The following is a 5,671-nucleotide window of genomic DNA, read 5'->3' as shown; positions in this document are numbered from 1 at the left end:
CTGCCATGTCACAGATCAATAATTCGAGTACTACTGGCTCGGGAACTGGCACACACCTATCCAACCATGGCGAGAGTCATGGGCAACCCCGAGAATGCACCTATAAGGACTTTACTAATGCCAAACCTCGGATGTTTTATGGAACTGGTGGTGTGATAGCTCTGAGGCAGTGGATTGAAAGGACAGAATCAGTCTTTGAAATCTGCTCCTGTCCCGAGCATAGCAAAGTCAAATTTGCAACTTTCACCCTTATTGATAGAGCTTTAACTTGGTGGAATGGCCACGTTAAGGTACTTACCCTGATATTGGCAAACTCCATAAGCTGGGAGAGCTTAAAAGTCATGCTGATGAGAGAATACTGTCCACGAGGAGAGATTCAAAAACTCGAGCACGAGCTCTGGACTCTTGGAATGGTTGGTAACGACATCGCAACTTATACCAACAGGTTCTGCGATCTGGCAATCCTTTGCCTAGATATGACTGCTCCTGAGAGCAAGAAAATAGAGAGATACATTTGGGGGCTGTCTCCCCAAATTAGGTCAAGCGTGTTAGCTTCAAAACCTGACACTTTTGAAAGTGCCAAGGAACTGGCACAATCTCTTGTTGATTATGGAGGTCATCAGAACTCAATGGTTGCTACACCAGAACCACAAAAGGGAAACAACAACAACAACAGTAACAACAACAACAACAACGACAACAACAACAACAACAACAACAATAACAAGAAGAGGGTATGGAATAAAGGGAAGGGTGGGTCTTCCCAAGAATCCGCGAAGAAACAACTGATCTCAGTGAATGCTGCTACTGTACCTACTACAGTCCCTACAAATCCCTACCCAACAAAGACTTATGGGGGTAATCTTCCAAAGTGCACCAAATGCACTTACCACCATCATGGACCTTGTCGGGAAATGCAGTGCTCCAACTGCAACAGAAAGGGACACACTGTCCGTTTCTGCAAGGATCCCGCAAAGCCGATCACTCAAGTTCCCAACGCGGGTGTAGGCCAGACTTGCTACGGTTGTGGCGAGGTGGGCCACTACAAGAGGAACTGCCCAAAGGCAGCAAATACCGGCGGGGTGGGACGAGTTTTAGCTATAGGCCACGATGAAGCCGTAGCTGATCTGACTGTAGTTGCTGGTATGTTCCTTCTAGATAATTCATATGCATGCATATTATTCGATAGTGGAGCGGAGAGAAGCTTCGTGAGTCAAAACTTTATTCACTTACTTAAACCTAAACCTAGCAAGTTAGAAAAATCATTTACTGTAGAGATGGCCAATGGAAAAACCGAAAACACTAACTGCATATACATGGACTGTACGTTAACTTTAGACGGCCATTCCTTCCCAATCAATCTCATGCCGGTCCAAATTAAAAGTTTCGACGTCATAGTCGGCATGGATTGGTTGAGTCTTCTTCGCGCCGACATCATGTGCTTTGAGAAAGCAGTTCGTCTTAATCTCCCTAACAACGAAACATTAGTTATCTACGGCGACAAATCAAGTACACACCTTCGTATCATTTCGTGCATCCAAGCTCGAAAGTGTTTACGGAAGGATTGTCGAGCATTCCTAGCGCACGTCGATACAAGTCAGGAACTGAAAGACATCAAGAACATTCCAGAAGTATGCGACTTTCCCGATATCTTTCCAGAAGAACTACCGGGATTACCACCACAACGCCAAGTCGAGTTTAGAATCGACTTAGTTCCAGGGGCTACCCCAGTAGCGAAATCGCCTTATCGTCTCGCACCAGCAGAGATGCAGGAACTTTCCAGTCAACTTAATGAACTCCTTCAAAAAGGATTCATAAGACCAAGTTTCTCACCTTGGGGAGCACCGGTCCTGTTTGTAAAGAAGAAAGACGGATCGTTCCACATGTGCATCGACTATAGAGAACTGAACAAGCTTACCGTCAAAAACCGTTATCCTCTACCCCGTATTGACGACCTATTTGACCAACTACAGGGAGCACACTACTTCTCAAAGATAGATCTACGATCAAGATATCACCAATTACGAGTACTAGAGGGGGATATTCCCAAGACAGCTTTCCGAACTCGTTATGGGCACTACGAATTTGTAGTGATGTCGTTCGGACTAACCAACGCACTAGCAGTATTTATGGACCTAATGAATAGGGTGTGCCGTCCTTACTTGGATCAGTTTGTCATCGTCTTTATCGATGATATACTTATCTACTCCCAAAGTAAGGAAGAGCATAGTCAGCACCTACGAAAAGTCCTAGAAACACTGCGATTGGAGAAACTCTATGCGAAGTTCTCTAAATGCGAATTTTGGATTCGAAGAGTCGAATTTTTGGGCCATGTTGTTAGCGAGAAAGGGATACATGTGGACCCCTCCAATTAAGGCCATTGAGAACTGGTCGGCACCAAAGACACCTACAGAAATTCGTCAATTTCTAGGTCTCGCCGGCTACTATCGCAGATTCATAAAGAACTTCTCTAGCATTGCGAAACCTCTTACTACATTAACCCAGAAAGGCATGGCCTTTGACTGGGAAGCAAAACAAGAGAAGGTGTTCCAAACGCTGAAACATGCCTTGTGCACCGCACCGATACTATCCCTCCCCGAAGGGATAGAAGATTTCGTAGTGTATTGTGATGCATCAAACCAAGGACTTGGTTGTGTTCTTATGCAGAGAGGGAAGGTTATTGCTTATGCCTCCCGACAGCTTAAGGCACACGAAGTGAACTATACGACCCACGATCTTGAGTTAGGAGCAGTGGTATTTGCTCTGAAGATCTGGAGACACTACTTATACGGAACAAAGAGTACTATTTTCACCGATCACAAGAGCCTTCAACACATTTTTAATCAGAAGGAACTCAAAATGCGACAACGACGATGGGTTGAGTTACTCAATGACTACGAATGTGAGATTCGTTATCATCCTGGCAAGGCCAACGTGGTGGCTGACGCCCTCAGTCGAAAGGAATACACTAGTCGGAGGGTCAAATCTCTGACTATGACTATCCATTCCCACATATCCACACAAATTAAGGAGGCACAAATGGAAGCTTTGCAACCTGAAAATGTGGCGGGTGAATCCCTGCAAGGAATGGAAAAGAATCTAGAAGTCAAGGGCGGAAGAGCATATTATCTCATGGACCGAATCTGGACACCGAAACATGGTGGTTTCATAGACGTAGTCATGACCGAAGCACACAACACAAGATATTCCGTTCACCCAGGTTCAGATAAAATGTATCTGGATCTTAAGAAACTGTACTGGTGGCCTAACATGAAAGCAGAAATTGCTACCTTTGTAAGTAAATGCCTTACTTGCGCAAAGGTTAAGGTCGAGTATCAAAAACCGTCAGGATTACTACAACAATCGGAGATACCATAATGGAAATGGGAACGGATTACCATGGACTTCATAACCAAGTTGCCCAAGACGACGGGTGGACTTGATACCATATGGGTCATCGTCGACAGATTGACCAAATCCGCGCATTTCCTACCAATCAAGGGGACTGACAAAATGGAAAAGCTTACAAGAACTTACATAAAGGAAGTAGTGCGACTGCACGGTGTTCCGATATCCATTATCTCCGATAGAGATAGTAGATTCACTTCAAGATTCTGGCAGTCACTACAAAGTTCCCTGGGGACTAGGCTAGATATGAGTACAGCCTACCACCCACAAACAGACGGCCAAAGTGAAAGAACGATACAAACCTTGGAAGATATGCTGAGAGCCTGCGTGATTGACTTTGGAAAGGCATGGGATATCCATTTACCCCTTTTCGAATTTTCATACAACAATAGTTATCATACAAGCATAAAGGCTGCTCCGTTTGAAGGCCTCTATGGTCGAAAGTGCAGATCCCCTCTGTGCTGGACTGAAGTTGGCGATACCCGGTTAGCTAGAGGACGAGTTCCTGAAAGCACTCTCACCGGTCCAGAAATCAAAAGAGAAACGACTGAGAAGATCGTTCAAATTCATGAACGGTTGAAAGCCTCCAAAGACCGGCAGAAAAGCTACGCTGACCAAAGGAGGAAACCTTTGGAATTCCAGGTAGGAGACCACGTTTTATTGAAGGTCTCACTATGGAAAGGTTTAATACACTTTGGGAAGCATGGGAAACTAAATCCAAGATACATAGGTCCTTTTGAGATTCTTGCTAGAATCGGCCCTATGGCTTACAAACTTAACCTACCGCGTGAACTTAGTAACATACATCCAACCTTCCATGTCTCGAACTTGAAAAAGTGTCTGTCCGATGAGACTCTTGTTATTCCACTTGACGAGATCGGGAACAACAAGAGCCTCAACTTTGTGGAACAACCGGTAGAAATCATGGACTGAGAGGTCAAACAAACAAAACAAAGTCGCATACCCATCGTGAAGGTTCGCTGGAATGCCAAGCGGGGACCTGAATTCACATGGGAACGCGAAGATCAGATGAAACAAAAGTACCCTCATCTCTTTCTCTGATCCACTAGTATCTTTACTACTTTAAATTTCGGGGCGAAATTCCCTCTAACGGGGGGATGATGTGACAACCCGATATTTCAACTGTTTGTAATGACCTAAAAAGTCGAGTATTGTAACCACTTGTGAATTAATGAAATTAACTTTGATAATAATATGTCCAAAAAGTTTCTATTTAAATTCCTACTATGTTTCATGTCATTAAACCGTGATCGTACGTAAAAAGAACGCCCAAATCCGACTTCGTATATTGAAGTTATGATTTTTCCAAGTTCGGCATAGCAGCAGACAGCTAAAAACTCGAATCGGAGATCGAGCGACTTTTGGCCGGAATGACCTAAACGAGAATCGAAGGTCTCAACAATGGTAATTCAGCGGTAAAAAGTCTGGCAAAAACCGACGTCAGATAAAGAAGTTATGAATTTCTGAAGAAATTCCTTAAACACGACTCTTTTAAAAATAAATAATAAAAATAATTTCAAAATTTGCTGACGGAGTCTAAACGAAAGTTGTAGAGCATAGTCTCACCTACGCGTGGATATAAAGACCATCGAAAACGGAATTCGTATGAAGAAGATATGAATTTTAGAAGTTTATTAATTATATTAAATATAAATTTAATTATAAACTCTTGGTATTATCCGAAGGGAGTCAGCAGATAGGGCCGAAGTACGCCCTGCGTACCCTCGTACGCCCCGCGTACTCAAGGCCTAGGCCTCGGATCGTCCACGTCCCGGTATATGCGAAGCTAGCAAGTCCCATCCGAAGTCCGAGGCAGTCGAGGACTCGGTCATGCATGACGTACGCGTACGCCCCGCGTACCCTCGTACGCCCTGCGTACCGAGGCAGTTCCCAGCCCCTATAAAAGGGATGCGAGGGTTCTGAAGAAAGGGCTCCAATTCTATCATTTCCTTTGCATTCTTGCCTGGTTTTCCGTGCCCGTTCTAACCCAAGCCCCGGTCATTTTGCTCAAGTCCCGAAGGTCGTTTTTACTCCCGAGATTCCCGAGAAAAATCCGTTTCCCGAGACGAAACTCTGCCCGGTTTCCATCTCACTTTCTTCAAACTTTCAAGTGAGTTCATACCCCTTAATTAACCTTTTAAATGTTCTATAAATACTTTTATATGCTTTCAAGGGGGGAATACAAGTAAAACACACGAGTATCATCGTGTGTTATCTGAAGAATTTTTATATGCTTTTATAT

This window comes from Lactuca sativa, chromosome 9 (assembly GCF_002870075.4).
Source record: "Lactuca sativa cultivar Salinas chromosome 9, Lsat_Salinas_v11, whole genome shotgun sequence".
Lineage (NCBI taxonomy): Eukaryota > Viridiplantae > Streptophyta > Magnoliopsida > Asterales > Asteraceae > Lactuca > Lactuca sativa.
Note: the sequence above shows the minus strand (reverse complement) of the source record.